Genomic DNA, 18,965 nt, shown 5'->3' with positions numbered 1-18,965 from the left:
CATTGTAAAGCAATTATGCTCCAATAAAGATGTTTAAAAAAAAAAAAAAGACAACAAATACAAGTGTTGGTGAGGATGTGGAGATTGCACTTACCCTGTTGGTGGGATTGTAAATTGGTTTAGTCATTATGGAAAGCTGAGTGGAGTTTCTTCAAAAAAAAAAAAAAAAAAAAAAAGGCCTACCACATGATTCAGAAATTTCACTTCAGGTTATCTATCTGAAGAAAATGAAAACAATAATTAGGAAAGAGATGCGGCCCTATGTTCATTGCAGCATTATTTACAATAGCCAAGATATGGAAGCAACCTAAGTAGTCATCAATAGATGAATGGATAAAGAAGTGGTATACATACACAACAGAATATTACTCAGCCATAAAGAAAAATGAAACCTTGCCATTTGTGACAACATGATGGATCTAAAGCATATAATGTTAAGTGAAGTAAGTCAAACTGAGAAAGATAAATACTGTATGTTATCACATATGCGGAATCTAAAAAAACTAAACAAACAAGCAAAATGAAATGAAAACAGATTTATAGATGCAGAGAACAAAGGGGTGGCTACCAAAGGTGAGGGTATAGGGGTTTGAAAGAGATGAAGGGGATTAAGAGGTACAAACCTCCAGTTATAAAATAAATAAGCTATGGGAATGTAATATACAGCATAAAGAATATGGTCAATAATACTGTAATAACTTTGTATGGGGACAGATGTTTTCTAGATTTATTGTGACAATCATTTCATAATGTATGCAAATGTCAAATCATTATGTAGTACACCTTTAACATAATAGTGTATGTCTACTATATTTCAATTTTTTAAAAAAACAATAATTTGAGAAGATAGATGCAGCCCATGTTCATTGCAGGATAGCTTCAATCATATGTGATATATTATTTAATAACCAATTCTGAAAACTTTAGGCCCAAGTTATAGCAATTGCCAATTTCTGTGGTAAATACCTCTATTATGGCCAATTTCAAATTACCAACGTGATGTCACTGAACACAGGGTTGAGAAGATAGGTCATATTTGAATCTTGTAAGGTGGCTTAAGCCTGCTCCAGCACACTAGTGGATAGCTCCATCTATCACTTATACTTTCCATTTGTAATGTAGCTCACTGGAAAATTGGAAGGCTACCATTCAATTTGTAGTTGGCAAAATAAAATTTATACTCAGGTATGATAAGGGACAAGTCATCACAGAGAGATTAGAGTTCTCTCCTACTTGTGAATATGGAATTTATACATTACCTTATTTACCAAAATAGAGAACACAGCTTCATCAGCCAATAGCTTTCTCCATCTGCACACATGCTCATCTTGATAACTCACCAGCATGTTTCTTCAAAATTCAGCTCTGAAAAATCTCAGCTCATGCAAGTCATACCTGAACCTACCTCTCATCACAATCCACCATCCTCTATTCTGCATTTCCATTACATCCTCAAGTCTTTTTGTCAAGTCAAGGAAATTCTCAGGCTTTACCTCATTATATTTTGCTCTCCCCTATTTTCCGTATTCCCTTCCTCTGGTACTCCTTTGAGATGCATTCTGTCCTTATACCTTTTATTTATTCTTTCATATTTTACATCTTTTCAGTACACTTGCCACATGCTAGGATTTTCTTCAAGTCTATCTTCAAGTTTACTATTTTTTTTTGCACCTGTCATTTATTTTAATATGCCTTTTGAGTTTTTAATCTTACTTTTTTTGTCTTAGTACCAAATTTTTCTTGAGAAACAGAGAGTGGAAAACTACAGTTTTTGGCTGAGAGTTCAAGATAATTGGTATTTATTACAACACAATTGGCATAAAGTGATAAAGTGGAATTGTCAGACATTTTACATCTGCATTATTTTTAGAAATTAAAAGAAAAAGCTTACCACCTACAATGCTATCAAAGTTTCAGTATTTGCCATCTATCCATTAGAAAGTAGATATATATTTTAAGGTTATTTCAGTTTTAAAGATGTGAAATACAAGTTGCTGATATATTCCATGAGATACAATTTTTTTCCATATGCAGTTTTTACACAGAAGTCATTTTTAGTTTCTTGTTCAATTCTACAGAAAGGAAATAAAGAAAAACAATAAAAATTATAATCTCACTAATTCACAGAATTGCTTATTTTTCAGCTAGAAAAAACGAAGTACATTCTATCTATGATGATGTAAATGATCCTTCTATTATATTTTAAGACTGACAAATTTATTTGAAGTAAATTATTTTTAGGTTATATTGTTTCTTAACTCAAGAATATTGCTTGGTCAAATCTACTTTCCAAGAGTTACATCTGAAAAATAATTATGTAAATGATTCAATCCTTGATTTATAATGATACATATTTATCAAGGAAAATCATATAATGGTGGAATATTTCAGTTTGAAGGCATCATAATATAGAACTTCCATTCTCATTCATGATGCAATATGGGTATACTCACTATGACTATAACAGGGTCATCTTTCTACTGCTAGAAAAATTCTCTGGTAATCAAGAACATATTATGATTGTCCTTAATATGTATTTTTTAAAATTTATATTTGGTTCTTATGAAAACATGTCAGTCATTTTTTAATGGAGCTCTATTTTTTCTGGTGGAATCTATTTCATTTCTAATCTTTGTATTCAACTGAAATATACTCATTTCATAGATTTTTTTCAGATTGCCTATAATCTCAAATTCTGAGGAATCTCGTTTTTTGTGATGACTTTTGCAAATGGTTGATGACTTTTTGATATGCAGTGTCATTTTCATTGTGAAAGCACCTTACATGGATAGATGTGCATGTACTCTGGCTTGAGGAAGTATTTGCTACATAATAGTTTTGCATTTGCTCCTTCCATAGGCCACCTGGTTTCACTGGTCTAAAGGCAATTTTACATGAATTGTAGACTTAGAGTTTCCAGTATCTGAAAAGATATTATGCATCTGGATCCTCAACATGAGTCAGTTTTTAATTTCTCACAAAAGACTTTTCTTTGTTAAACCAAGGACCCAGTATTAACAGGCTTTCTAGTTTTTATCTACTTTAGTTCCTCTTTTATGGTGGTGATAGCCATTCTAGGGTCTTATCTTTAAGGCAGGAATCAGTTCTAACTGCTGGCTTTGTGCAAGCGCAGCGCCATCTTTTCATTTCCTTGGTGACCATGAAAATCTCTGACCCTAGGGACTACCTGCCTCCTCAACCTGCCATAGCAGCAGTCTGCAAGCTTACTCCTTTAGCTTCAGATTTCCTTTTTAATCCTGTCTTTCAGTGAGTTTCACTTGCTTTTCTGGGATGCTTAGCTATGTGTTTAATATTTTGTTAATCCATATTTTTTCTTGCATTTTTAAGCGTTTGCAGTGATATGGCAGATCCATATTAGCTCAATAGGCAATGTTGCTAGAATAGGAAGTCTCTCCATTTTGCACATACTCTTACGGCATGAGCTTCATGTTTTGAAACTAGCTTGTTTCCTTTCCTCTTTCTCTCACTGGAGTAATATACTCTGGGGCTTTCAAATAGGGCTGGAGGCCAGGACTTGGGACCTGGCTATGTACAGATACCCAGAATCTTAAGGCTCCAAAAGTACATTCCTGATCCAGGAGCCTTGAGACAGCTCCTTCTGGCTACTTAAGTCAATAAAAGGAAGATAGACCTTACCCCTGTTACAATATCCAAACATGTAACACGAAAAGAATGAGCCAAGATGTGATGACAGTGCCTTGATAGAGGTTAAGGGGATGGAAGGGAGGTGAAGAATTTTGTCTCTAAAGTCTCACTTCTTAGCAAAATGACTTTTGCACAATGTGTATAAAAACTATTGTTCTTATTTGGCATTCAGTGCCCTACAAAATCTTGCCCTCACTGCTTGCTTTCTAGGCACACATGTCTCATTGCTATTCTTCAAATTGCCAATCCTGCTCTAACTTGGCATTTACTCTTTCTTCTGCTTGGACCACTGTTCTCCATATATACCAGGTTCCTCCTTGACTATTTTCATGTCTTGTGCCAAAAGTCACGTCAGAAATGTCACTCCTGAAAACCCTATATCTAACCACCTTCATCTAGATGCTCTCCTTTTTCTCCTGTTTCTATGAATTACCTATGACTTGATGCCAAGGCCAATTTCTCCCTTTTCACTTACTCAGGGTCATTGTTTCAGGGAGCATCCTTTTTATGTTATATCAACAAATTTTCCCTTTCTACTACATCATTTCAAAATCAGCATAGAATCAAGCTATTATTATTCTCTGATCTGAAAAACAAAACAAAACATTTTGTCACCTGCCTCTCCCTCAAGGCACTGCATATCTAACACATATCTAACTTCCTTTTAGATTATGATTTCTTGGAAGAGTTGTGTATACTTGCTATTTGCTGATATTGCTTTACTTTCTCCATAGCTCTTACTACGCTTGAACATTATTAATTAATGTGATTTTATTCTTATTTATTGTCTCTGTTACCTCCACCAAATGACATTAAAAAATCTCCAAGAAATTGCATCCTTGGAGCTTGGTGTTGTGTCTAGAATAAAGTAAATACCCCAAATATATTTGCTGAATAAGTGAGTGATTGAGTGCACACATTTTTTTCCTACAACAGTATAACACTTGGTTGTAAGAAATGTCACATTTTTTTCTCTTTTTATAAATAATCTAAGTCAGGTCTTATTCTCACCTACTTTCTTTAGTTAGAATTAAATTTCCATCATGCTTGGCCCACCCTCCTCCATTCTACATCCAACTTTCAGCTCTTGAAACTATACGGGATTCCCCACTGCTTCCACAGTCCTCAGGGAAGCTCCTCCGGTCATTATGAATGTCACTGAAAGACGTCTTGTCTAAGTTCAGGGGCATAACGTGAAACAGGTGGTTCCGATGCTCCTGGCAAAATGTGGCGTATGGAGATGTGTCCACACTCCACCCCAGAAATCTCACAATGTTGGACTGTTTCACATTTTATTCTTCTTAAAAACTCTAACTCTTCACCCCATTTTCACCCATTCTAATTCTCATTCCCATCTTTCTCCTTAACTGACAGAATTGTTGTAATCAGAAGAGAACTTCCACTGACCTCAAATACTGTACCCAGCTGCAAATTTGTGCCTTGCCTATGTGCTCTGGCTTCATTTCTGGTACAATGAAAGAACTGCCCATGCTTTCAGCCAAGGCTTAGGCCATAAAGGTACTTGTGCCTGAGATTCTATTCCCACTCCTCTGCTTCAGGACTGCATCCCATAACACTTTCCTTTCTATCTGGTATAATCAGTTTTTCCTTCTATAGGATCATCTTCACTTCTTCTACTTCTATTCTTTCCTGTAGAGTAAAACTCCAAAAAGATATCTGTATTTGCTGTCTTCAATCTATTAAAATAAGATTTTCTCACTCATATGCTACTAAAACTTTTATCATGGTCACAACGACCTGTATGTTGCCATATCTAAAGGTAATTTTGCCCCTTTCATTTTACCTGAGTTTTCAGTGGCATTTGACAATTTATGAATCTCTCATCCCTGAAAAATATTTTCACTTGGTTTCCAGGACATCAAATTCATCTGTTCTTTCCTCCTTCCTTCCAGACTACCCTTTTTAACATCTCCTTTGTGAATTTTTCCTCTCTCCCAACTTAAATTAAGCATAGATCCTTTCCTTGAAACTTTTCTCTTTTCTATATACACTCTGTATCTATATTATCCAGTCTCATAGTATTAAATGCCATTTTTATGCTGATGAGTTCCAAATTTATATCTAACCTGGACTCCCTTCTTGACCTCCAGACCTTCATATCTAACTGCAAAATAGTCAACTCCACTGAGATGACAAATAAGCATCTCAAAGTTATCATGTACTACAAACCAACATGCCCCAATGTACCAGCTCTTCTGAAGTCTTTTTTGTCTCGGTTAATAGCAACTCCATTCTTCAGCTGTTCAGGTTGCTCAAAAGGAAATGGTTGTTGGATCCATTTTCAGAACACATACAGAATTTGATCATTTCTCCCTTACACTTGCTACCATCACTTTGGTCCAAGTCCCAATCATCTCTGCCATGGATTATTGCAGTAGCTTACTAATTGGTGTCCTGGGTTCTATTCCCATTCTTTTGGTCAATCCTTCATACAACAGACAGAATGCTCTTGTAAAATTGTGAGTCAAATTATTTTAATGTTTCCCCTTCTCACTCAGATTTTTCAAAAAGAGCAGGAGAGTCCACGTGGTCTAGGCCTTATTACTTCTCTGATACTATACCCTATACTCCTCTCTCTCACTCATCTATAGTCACACTGACCCCCATACAGCTTTTCAATGATCCCAGACACAATCTTCATCCAGAGTTCCTGCACTTCTATTTCCTGTCCATGGAATACCCACCTCCCACCTCTAAATCCACATGGCTAGATCCCTCACTTTCTTTAAATATTTACTTTCCTTGGTAAGACCTCTCTTCTCATCTGACCTCAAGTCTTATACCTTCTGAACATTTTATGTGCCACTTCACTGCTTTTGTATTTCTTTCCTTATCAATAAATTATTTTAATTTATCTTTTTTCTAACTAATATTCAGTATATCTAAAGCTTGCTATATTGCCTGGTACACAGTAAGTGTTCAAGAGATGAACAGACGTTGCCTCCAGATTAAAGTGTTTGCCAATAAGGGGCAGCTTCTTGGGAGTGGAGCAAGCTCTCCTCCAGTAAGGGAAACCCATCTCTCTCTCTCATTCCTATCACAGGAAATTGAAATCTTTCCCAATCTAAGTCAAGCCTTTCTTCTCTTTTCTACTCTCCTTTAGTGTCTAACTCATAACATCTGCTCAGAGGGCCTATAAACTTCTGTTTTTGTTTTCCCTAATCATACACAAACACACAGACACAATACTAGTTAATATTACCTGAGACACAAGAACCAAGACCTAAATCAGTTAACTAGTTGTGATAAAGGAGGGAAAACAAGGCTTTGTGAGGGATTTATCTGAACCTATATTTATAACAGAATTGGGTTGCTGGAACATAGTGCATGAATATATTTTATTTTGCTATATTTTTTTTTGCCAGATTGCTTGTCAGAATGGCTTCAGTTTATAGTTCCACCATCAATATATGACAGTTCCTCTCTATAAATTCTCATCCAGATTTTTGCCATTTCAATAGGAGCTAATTTAACTTGTTTTTACAGTGACTACTGGGGAGGTGTACATCTCTTTACTTACTGATGGATACTAGTTCAGTCCTTTTCATGAATTGTTTATTCAAATTACTTTCTTATTTCCCACTTAAGTTTCCTACTGACTTACACAAATCTTTTGTGAATCTATGTATGTTCTACTAGTCTGTTATTTTTCTGTAACTTTGTTTTATAATTAACAGAATTCTTTAATTATTGTATAGTTAAGTCCATATATTTTTGCTCTTGTTAAGTCCATATATTTTTGTTCTTTTCCTTTTAATTTAGGGATACTATTTATGAAAGTTGCATTTTGCAAAAATATATTTCTTTATATTTTGTATCAGCAAAAGGATTTACTTTTCAAATGTAGATTTACTCCATCTAGGGTCCATCTTTGCTTGTGGTCTAATGTAGGGGCCCAACTCTATTTTCTTTGATTTAGTGAGTGTGTCTTGCCAGAATCATCTACTAATCAATCTGTTCCTTTTTGTTTACCGTATGATGCCATCTTTGTCATATATCAAGTTCTCAAATAAATATGGTCTGCTATTGGACCAGTACTCTAATGTTTTTTTAATACTGTGGCCTGGACTATGTTAATATCTGACTAGTAAGTCATCAGTCTTTGCTGTTCTGTTTCAAAATAAACTTAGGTACTTTGGGACATTTGTTCTTCTATGGAAATTCCTGGAATAGCCTGTTGTGTTCCTTAAAAATTCATCTGCAATATATTGAGATTTTATTGAATCTATTTGTTGATTGACTTGGACAAACTGACACATTTTCACTGTTACTTTTCTTATCTATGCACATAGTGTATTTCCATTTATCAATTCTTTTAATCTCTTCAATATAAATTTAAACGTAGAGAACTTTGGGGAGATTTGATTTTAGTATGAGTCTAATGCTAAGTCTATCATTCCTGTCAGTGAAGAAGCAAAAAGAAACACCAGGGGTGAAACTTGTCCTCGGCATTACTTACTTTGAGTTATGCTGAATAGAACATGGTTAGGAGATAGCATAGTGATTTAGAACAATCACTGTGGGATCAGGGCCCTTGGCTGGACTCCTGGCTCTACTCCTTACTAAAATGGGCAATTATATAATCTCAGTTTCCTCAAAAGAAAGAAAAAAAGAAAGTATAATAACATTGGTTAGCTCATAAGGTTGTTGGAAGGATTAAACGAAAGAAAAAATGTAAAGGGATTGGTACAATTCTTGGCTTATAGCAAGTATTCAATAAATATTAGATACATATTGAGTGGCAAGTGTCAAAGCCTAAGCTAGATCCTTAATCGTAATCATGGTAAATACATTTCCTCTAGCCACCAAACCCAGGTATATCACTGCCTGAGTTGCTCCCCTCCCATCTTGTACAAAGAAAATGTGCTTTGTCTTTATTTAATGTCTACTTGTTCATGATCAAAAATAAACACTGAAAATTTATACCTTCAAGTAGGTGTTTGTGTTTATTTATTTCCCATAAGGGTACATTGGTGTTTTATATTTTTTCTATTCCAATATCTGTTATCAGTACCTATGTAAAAGGAAAAGCCTATTTCCCTTGTTCTAGATTTATGAGCCTGACTTGGACTTACAAAGGCTTAAATCGAGTAGGATGTACTAAATTTATCTGATGTTTCTTGGGAGGCATCATCATTTCCTAGCTCATGCTCATGTATAAGTCTGCAATTCTTCATTATTTACAACATATTTAAATCTATTTACTTACTTTTGTTGGAGGAGGTAATTGGGAGAATGTGACCTCCAGTTGAGCTGCAAACTGGACCCAGGCAATCGGAGGCTCCTCACCTCCTACCCTGACCCTGGAATGTATGTTCTGCCCACCATTCCCACAGCAGGAGCCATTTTCAAGGACGCAGCCTTGAGGGAGCAACGTGTTATTGAGATGGTCTGGACTGTATGCATGACTGAACCCAGTTAAGTCCTCTATCTAAACTTAAGATTCTGGTGGGCAGGCGCAAAGATTTACTTGTCTTGCGGCCACCCAAGACAATCTTTGTAGGTAAGTTCCTTTGCTTATTAAACCTGCCACCTACCAATCTGGAGTGGTCTGCCTCTTTCTTTGGTCTCTTCTTGCCCTCATCATATGGGGGCCAGTTTCAGATTTCACTGGGGGAGCTGCTGAGTGTACCAACCAACAATTTTATTCTGGTAGATGGATATTTTTTATATGTATGTTTCCATTATATAGATAAATAACCTTAATTTCAGAGAACCTAAGCGACTTGGCCAAGGTTAAATAAACAGTAGTGTCAGAACTGAAGCCTGAAATCTGGTTTCCTCACTTTCATTATCATGTCCTTTCTATTTTCTCTTCAATGTTAAGGAGGAACATTGAGTACAAACCTTCAGGGCTCTAAAAACTTAAAAAGGTGTATGCTGGAATGACAATTGACAGTGAGTTCTAGGGTGAATCTGAAATATGATTTTAGAAAGAAGAGTCCTAGAGAAATTAGATTAATTTGCAGGGACATGCCATGCATATCTTGGGCCATATACACCACATATATTTTTAAAGTTTTTCTTTATGCGTGCCAAAACATTCCACACCACTGAGAACTACTACATAGATTTCTAGTCTGATGGGTTTGTATGACAAGAGATTGTGATTTAACTTTCTCACATATTTGGAAGGGAAGATTTTCCTTTTGTGAATCTCCTGCAGTCTCACAAAACCAGCCAGGCTTGCACGCCCAGGAGCTCACTTCTTGGAGCCCATAGCTCAGTAGAGAGGCACACCCTACGGCTATTTTGAGTCCCCACCCCACCCCAAACGTGTCTTGGACGGGTGGAAGTTTGACACAGAAGGGCACAGCGCAGCATGACAAAAATGACACCCCTTGGAGCCTTTATTTTCCTTCTTAAGTCAGGCCACACAGAGAATCATTTAGCCACAGCAAAAGCTCTTCAGCACATATCAGAACTCCTTAGGCAACTGCGAGAGAGGACACACAAGTGTGAGAGCCACCTAGAGCAAATGTCACAGTATGTGCTGGATGAGCACATTCCATTCCCCCACGTGGCAGCAGGGCCCTGGGCTGTGTTCTCTGAAGTTCTAATGCAAGCTGTCCAAAGCCTCATGAACTTAGTAATGGAGCACCTCTTTGTGGGGCCCTCTGTGAGTTAAAAGCACCAGCTCTGTGAATGGAGATGGTCTCTTGGCTTCCCAAGCCAATAAGCAAAGCCTCCTGAAGGCATATGGACATGCTCTAGCTGACTGAGGAGAGCAGGCTTTAGGCTTAAAGCCCTTGCTAGAAGGCAGAGAAAGAGGAAGTGTCCCCGGTGCTTAGCAGGCTGCCCCTCTCCCTGCTAAATTTTTAACCATACATTTTGCCCCATTAAATCAGAATTGATGAAACCTTTACAAATGTGCAGTGTCTGAAAACTGAAAATCACACTGAAAAATAACAATCTCGTTGACTATAGAAGGCAAGTTTTTCAAATCGAGTAATGATGTGATGTGTGTGGTTAACTGTATCTACGCAGGAAGTGGTTTATTTAAAAGTTTTTGTGCTCACTCCACACCCACCCCACCCCACCCCACCCCGCCTTTTTTTTTCCTCCAGTACTGAAATTAAGCAGCATCCAACCTAGGCCTACTTTTACGACATGTGACTTGACTTTACTGTTTTCCGTTTTTGCTAAAAGAGTCATTAACAGAAGTTGATGGCAGTTTCAGTAACAAGTCAGCACTGAGGAAAGGTAAGTGAGCTCATACAGAACGTGCAATTTAACCTTGAAAATATTTGACAGAGTATCCTATGCTTCAGTGGGAATGTATAAACGTTTCCTACAAAATTGTGATGTTTTCATTTGTGATTGAAACATCAGTTTGTTTCCTTTGGTGTAGAGAAGAATATTGTTTTTAAATTTGCAACAGTTAAATTCTAAAGTACTTTAAAAGATCGTATACTAAGATTTTATATGAAAATATTAAAAACAGAATAAGGTATAGTTTTAGTTTGAAAGTGCTTTTAAAAATTGGGACTTTGTATCTTTAACTGACTGCTTTATAAAAATATGCACTCTTCATGATCCAGATAATAAAGAGAAAAAGGCATTTTGTAACAATTAGAAATAACATCTGAATTGCATGCAGTGTGAAAGATACCCACTGTAAAGTGTTGTAGTAAAGTTAGCATTAGAAACCCTTAAAAGGTGTAGTTTATTAAATTTACAGCTTATTAAATAGCTATTAAAAAGCAGGAAATTTTCAAAATGCCAAAGAAATTTCTCTATCATGACATCTGATTTTTTTCCTAAATTTTATTTAAGATATAGTGTGAAATGAGGGCAAGTTTCTATTTCATAAGCAAAACTGACGTTTAAAGGAGAAGTCACAGATGACTTCACAGGGGGTTACTTCTGGGAAAAGAGGCAAATTAGAAATATACTTCTGTTATTTAGGTAATTATATAATTTTCCTTCTTTGAGATTTCTAAAACAATAACCTCAGAAATTAAAAGGATTTGTTAATCATTAACTGACAAGAACTTTTCTTGTATAGTGACTTCTTGCTTTTATAGAATGTCTTTGTGTGCTGTAACATATGTACAAAAAATATAAAAGTATCGCTCATCTCAGAGACAAATACCTAAAATAAATCTGACTGTAGATTTTTCAAGGAATTTTAATAAAAGCTCCAGATACGATCCACCCTTCCATAATATTATTTTTATTGTGCTGTTGGATGGGGGACATGAGGGCCCCACAACACCTATTTTTTTGTATTATTAAAAAATGGTTACAGGATTGATAAGTGGCAACAATTTTCTTTTCTTTTATTGTCTTCTATTGAAACACTCATATAAATGTTTTTTGATGTGGTCAATTTGGTAGGAAATTATTAGTTATACTAGTACACTCCATTTTAAGACCTCTTCAATTGTCAATACTGAAGCTAGCTACTTGTTGACTATGCAAATGATCATGAAAAAACAGAGATTAGGACTTGATGTTCAATACATTTTTTATTGTTAGAGTGTAAGAGAACCTTGGTAATATGTATTTGCTTTGATATTCTGATTAGCTTTTCAATTTGCTGCATTTTCTCACAATGGAAAGCATTATTTAAATCTGTCTTCAATACTGTGGTTCTGAACCTCTGCATCTACAGAAGCTTAATAATTCAGATAGTTTTGGTTGATATGTTATTACTTTATTTCATTTTATTATAAAAGAACATCACATGAATAAACATATGTAGTACTTACATATTAGCAAGAATGAATATCCACATAAGCCTTTGGTACTGAAAAAAGTCCACTACAGTTTTTTAAATAATTTAATATTTTTATAAGCCAAATCTTTGTAAAATGATTGTTTCCTGCAGAAACTGTTAAATTAAAAGACAAATATTTTATGGAGTATGTATAAAATTAAGAAGTAATTAAACATACTTAATATGGATTTATAAAGAGAAATAAGTAGAGATGATATTCATGTAACCTAAGATGCTCTCAGAATTGTTTGTAAAAACTACTAATGCATTATCTCTGGGATGTAAAGACCAAATCTTAAGAGGGTAAATTACAAATGAGTTATTATAGGTAGGTTACTATATCTTTATGTATTTTAAGCGAATAAGAAACAAATTTTGATGAAATAAAAACAATGCAGAGAATCTCATTTGGAAAGTCTTTAAAAAAAAAAATAGGGGGCTTCCCTGGTGACGCAGTGGTTGAGAGTCCGCCTGCCGATGCAGGGGACACGGGTTCGTTCCCCTGGTCCGGGAAGATCCCACATGCCGCGGAGCGGCTGGGCCCGTGAGCCATGGCTGCTGAGCCTGCGCATCCAGAGCCTGTGCTCCGCAACGGGAGAGGCCACAACAGTGAGAGGCCCGCGTACCGCAAAAAAAAAAAAAAAAATGCTTTTCCACTTGGGGCCAGGATTCAGCAAAATTCAGAAAGGAGACATTCCCCCCCTTGATATTCCTTCTCTTGTTATTTTTAAGTGTTCTGTCCCAGAGTGGGCTACTCTGTCCCCGACTTAAGGTCTGCCAGCCTTGGTCCTAGAGAAATACACCCTACACTTTTCCTTCCATCACACTCCCATTGTTCTTAAAATGTACTCATCCTATTTTCCAGAAGTTAGGGCATCTGATAAAAATAATCCATGCTCACAAGAGAGGGCTCCAGAGCTTTGTTTCTTGTAACCTGTAATTCAGGCCTCCCTTCCTCCTCCCAGTAGAATTTTAATAACTTCTCTCAGCAGACAGGATCCAAGGGAACGGCTAACTGTTGAGGACCTCAGTCTCAAGTGAGGAGACTGATGCCATTACAAACAGTTTGGGGAAAATATTTTGGGGGAGAAAGAGTGTTTTGTTAACGATTCGTCTTGTCTATGGCATTTAAACAAAATTTCTGAGTATGTTTTATGTGAAGGGTCCATCACAGAGATGTGTCCATTTCTCTAAGATATTCCTTAAGAAATATACATCTTTCTTGTAGTGGATGAAAATTAACTGCACATCTTCAGACTATTTTGGTATTCCCATACACTTAGAAACTATCTAACATAATCAAAAGTTTTACATATGTATTTTAAAAATCATTTAATATCCTGAATTTAGCACTTTGGGTACCATATTTTTTGTACTGCAAGATAAATGTTATATAACTAAACTATAAAATATACTTATAAGTATTCTAAATTTTAGCTTACGGTAGACAAAACTCCTTTGCTTGCAAATGACAGAAAATAAGCTAAAGTTAGCCTAGGCAATAGAGAGAGGCACTGATTTGTATAACTGAAAATCCAAGGAAAGAAAAGTCAGGCTGGATCCAGCAGCTCACACAGATTTACCAAGATCATTTTCTTCATCCCTTAGCTCTTTTTTTTCACTCCACTATAAACAGTCTCTGGTAGAAGCTCACACTAAGTTGACCAGAAGGCTTCAGGTTTACCTCTGACCCTTTCAGCAAACTTTGTACAAAAGAATGCCTTTCCCCCATCACCACAGCAAAGGTACCTCAGATTGAGATCTGATTGGACTGAAGTGGGTCACGTAACCATACTGAACCAATCACTGCCTCACCCTGCGTGACCAGGCCTAAGGTCACTGGCCCACTCTTGCATTGATGAGCCACCTGCCCCTGCAACACCTGGACTCTCCGCTGAAAAGAGGGGTCCCTACACTGAGGAACTAAAATTCTTCCCCCAGAAGAAGAGCAACTTTATGTCTTAGAGGTAATACAGCCATAGAAAACTACCACACGGCCACATCGGGTCACATTTAAAACCAGTACTTAAATTTTCCAACCTCTGTAATCAGACAGAAAGACGGCGTCAGTTTAAGCATAGGTCTGAATGAAGCAAGTGTTTCAATTAAACTGAATTTTAAAGTATTTTTCAACAGCTACTCCATGTACAAACCCCTGCCCCACAATACTTGTCTTCTAAAAGCTTATAATCCAGTAAAAGTACAAGATTAATAATTATAATGCCAACAACTTTTTATCAAGTACCATAAAAAGATATAAGAAATATTCTACTAGGATTCAGAATTTCATCAAACATTTTTGTCTTCCTGTTATATGGCGGGCAATAAACTAGAGAATTTTGCAGGTGTTATATCATTTATCATATCCAGTCAGAGAAATCAGGGCAGTTTTGGAAGAAATATTTGTACAGTAGTTCCCCCTTCTCCAGGGTTTTGCTTTCCGCGGTTTCAGTTACCTGCAGTCAACCACCGTCCGAAAATGTTGAAGGGAAAATTCCAGAAATAATCCATGAGATTTAAATGACTCACCTTTCTGAGGTAGTGTGAGGAAGTCTCGCTGCCGTGCTCCGGGCCGGCATCTTCGCGTCCAGCGTTTCCCCCGTGAGGCACTGAGCTGCCTTCCCGCTTATCAGATCGTCGCTCTCGCGAGTTTGAGGTTTGAGGTATCGCGGTGCTGGTGTTTGCGTCCCCTTTAATTCGCTTAATAGTGGCTCCAACGCGCGAGTAGTGCTTCCGGCCAATCGGACATGCCAAGGCATATCCTTGCAGTGCTTCCTCTAAGCGATAGGGTGCCAGAAAAAAAATTCGTAGTCCGAGGTTGCCCAGATGTACTGTACGGACGAACCTGAGTTTTCCATCCGTGAAATTGTGAAGAAGGAAAAATAAATCTCTGTCCGTTTTGTTGTGGCACCTCGAACTGCAAAAGTTATGGCTGCAGTGTGTGGTAAGTGCTTAATTAAGATGAAAACGGCATTGAATTTGTACAATAAGATATTGTGTGTGTGTGAGAGACAACATTCACATAACTTTTATTTTTTTAATTTTTTATTGCTGTACGCGGGCCTTTCACTGTTGTGGCCTCTCCCGTTGCGGAGCACAGGCTCCGGACGCGCAGGCTCAGCAGCCATGGCTCACGGGCCCAGCCACTCCGCGGCATGTGGGATCTTCCCTGACCGGGGCACGGATCCGTGTCCCTTGCATCGGCAGGCGGACTCTTAACCACTGCGCCACCAGGGAAGACCCACATAACTTTTATTACGGTATATTGTTATAATTGTTGTATTTCTTTATTAGTTGTTAATCTTTTACTGTGCCTAATTTATAAATTAAACTTTACCATAGGTATGTATGTATAGGGAAAAACATAGTCTATATAGGAGTCGGTGCTATCTGCGGTTTCAAGATCCATCGTGGCATTTGGAATGTGTCCCCGTAGATAAGGAGTGGGGGGTGGACTACTGTGATAGTATCCAGAGAAAGCTAGAACTGGGGAGTTGAGAAACATTCCAAAAGACAGGAAGGGAATGTGTCAGGGGACAAAAATGGAGTATCAGAGAATTTCCCAGGCGGAGTGAGTTGTCTCCTGTTGTTAGCTGTAAGTATACTAGCAGGAGGTCAGGGCAGATGGTTTGAGATTCTAATAGGGTGAACCTGCTGAGCAGATCATGACTAAGGGCTGTAAGTACCAACAGGGTTGTTGAGCAGGGGAAATCCATCGCAGGATGGCCACGTTTTGCATCTGGGTGGGCTATCTAGCATCAGGATTTATTTACTTCTTGTATATATGTCACTATTGGTGACATACTCTTTAGGGTGATTTGGAGAAATGGTGGTCGTCTATGAAGGGAGGTATTCCTTTAAGACAAGTCACTGGCGCACCTCCCCAGGTGCCTCGAGGTTCTTATATAGGCTGTGGTTATAATGATTTTTTTTCATATTGCAGAGCTTTGTTGTGTTGTTTTTAATTTGAGAATAAGTGATACAGTGAAATGGTTTGAAAACAAACAAAACCTAAATAAAAATATTTTAGTGAAAGTCTTTCTAACATTCCTATTTCTATATACCTCTGTTTACTCCCACCTTAACCCAGCAGGCAACCACTTTTCAGTTTTTTTTTTTAAATCCTTCATTGTTTCTTTATGCAAAAGCATGTATGTATATACGCACGTGTGTGTATATATTTCTTTATTATATTAAAGGGAGTTCACTATATACACCTCTGCACTTTTTTTTCTTTCAGTAATATCTTAGAGATATTTTAATTATAAAAATAAGAAACTGTCTAATTCTCTCTCTCTCTCTCTTTGTTTATAGTTGTACAGTGTTCCACTGTGTGGATATAGCATACTTAATCTAACCAGTCTAAAAGAGTCATGGGTGTTTTCAATTTTTTGCTAATACAAAGAATGTTTTAATATAATTGTGTACATTTGAAAATATATCTATGGAATGAAATCCCAGAAATTTCATTTATTAAAACTATTTATTTATAAGCCAAGAGATAAAATAATTTTGATAGTTATTGCCAAACTATCCTTCACGTTAGTTGTAACTTTTTGAATTTCCATCAGCACTTAACGAGAGGGCTGGTGGAAGCTCCATAGCTTTTCTAACAGATTGTGTTACCAAACATTTCAGATTTTGCCAGTCTGTAGAAAAATGTATCCTGATATAGTTTTATGTAATATTTCTGTTATTATGATTGAGGTTGGGCTTGTTTTTAAAAGAGTAAAGGTCTATTTGTTTTTCCTAATAACAGAATGTATCCTTTCTCAACTGCATAATTAAGGACCAAAAGCATTAGTTAAGTTCAAGCCTAGAATGAGATGTTAAAGGAAATAAGGAATCGGGGCTAGCATATGTAAAATACTCTTTTAATAAAACTTGAAATAAGCAGTAGCTAAAAGAGGATGAAACATGAACACTGAAGTGAAGGAAAAGAGAAAAGGAATGAAAAATAAAAATAAAAAAAAAAGAAAATCTATCCAGACATCCAACAATGTCTCAGAGGATACGAGGACAGATGGGTGTAATCACTAGCTCAAGTAGATAAATTAACCTGAAACAGAAGGAAGAGCACTTTAATGAGTGTGCATGTAGATGAACTGGATACAGATAAGATGAAGTGAGGAGAGGAAGGTGAGGAATATTTGCTTCATGAATTCTATCTTCTTTGAAATGGTAGGAAAGTCCATTTGATAAGAGGTAGTATTTAGAGGATGCCAAAGAATATGCAGACTATCTTATTTTAAAAATTGGCCTCGTCAAAAACATATAGTACAACTGTGAATTTTAAAGTTGATTTTTCACTTTCAATGGGCATCAGCCCTATTCAATTCCATAAATCCCATATTTATTATTCCATAAATAATTTTGAGCTCTAACTAAGTACACTGTGTTATGCTAAGAATTATTGGGGCTACAGAGACTCAGTGTGCTAACTAGCCAGTGAAACCATCTTAGGTAGCTTAGTGCACAAATACAAGAATTTAAATATAAATTTATAAGTATAAATGCAAGGCCTTAGAAATATTAGAGAACATGCTATGTCAGAGTCTCAGTGGTTTCATTTTACCAAATCCAATGGCTATTTATGCATCTTCATATTATCCATATCTGAGTTGCATGTTCAGTTTTATGCAACTGAACATTCCTTCTCTCTTGAAACTCCCTCTTCACTAAACTTCTATATTTCATTCTCCCAGTTTTTCTCCAAACTATTTCAGTGCTCCTTCTCTGTCTCTTTGCTAACTCTTCCTCATTATCCAGCCCTCTAAATGTTAAAATGTCCTGTACTCAATCTTCAGATTTCTACTTTTCTGGTCCTAGCTATCGTCTTCTTGGTTTATTCCTAGGTGCTATTATTTAGTGCCATGATTTTAAATACTATCTATATTCTTTTTTTAAAAAAATTTTTCATTTATTTTTGTCTGTGCTGGGTCTTCGTTGTGGTGCGCGGGCTTCTCATTTCGGTGGCTTCTCTTGTTGTGGAGCACGGGTTCTAGGCGTGCGGGCTTCAGTAGCTGTGGCTCACAGGCTCTAGAGCACAGGCTCAGTAGTTGTGGAGCATGGGCTTAGTTGCTCCGCGGCATGTGGGATCTCCCCGGACCAGGGATCAAACCCGTGTCCCCTGCATTGGCAGGTGGATTCTTAACCACTATCTATATTCTATTTAGACCTCAAGACCAAAACTTTTTGTTTTTTAACACTAAAACTGTAAATGCAGTTGCCTACCTATCATCTCCAGTTGAATGTTTCAAGAGACATCAAAATGAGTATGTTCAAAACTAAGCTCTTATTTACTCCCCACTTACCCACCCCCACCTGCTTCTCTCCTATTTTCATTTATCTCATTTAATGGCACCATCATTCATATCTCTGTTCAAGATAATAAATTAAGAATTACCCCCAATTCCACTCCTTCTCTCATACTCCCTACCCCAAACCACATCCAATTAATCAGCAATAAGCAGAGCCTGCAAAATTGACTTACCTCCCATAATCCTGTTTACTTTTCTAAATGTTGGCTCTTGAAAAGTTATATCTTTTTTTTATA

The 18,965-nt window shown here is 36.8% G+C and overlaps 1 protein-coding gene across 2 annotated transcripts in view; it reads left to right on the top strand.

Moving 5' to 3' along the window:
- The first annotated feature begins 10,782 nt into the window (after positions 1-10,782).
- ARHGAP15 (Rho GTPase activating protein 15) overlaps positions 10,783-18,965 on the top strand; it is a 622,372-nt gene continuing 614,189 nt past the window's right edge. For both annotated transcript variants that reach the window (XM_030883033.2, XM_070045860.1), the window contains exon 1: positions 10,783-10,890. The gene's annotated coding sequence lies outside the window, so the exon portion shown is untranslated. The remainder of the gene's footprint in view (positions 10,891-18,965) is intronic.

Source organism: Globicephala melas, chromosome 7 (assembly GCF_963455315.2).
Source record: "Globicephala melas chromosome 7, mGloMel1.2, whole genome shotgun sequence".
Lineage (NCBI taxonomy): Eukaryota > Metazoa > Chordata > Mammalia > Artiodactyla > Delphinidae > Globicephala > Globicephala melas.
This window is presented reverse-complemented; position numbering and strand designations above follow the sequence as displayed.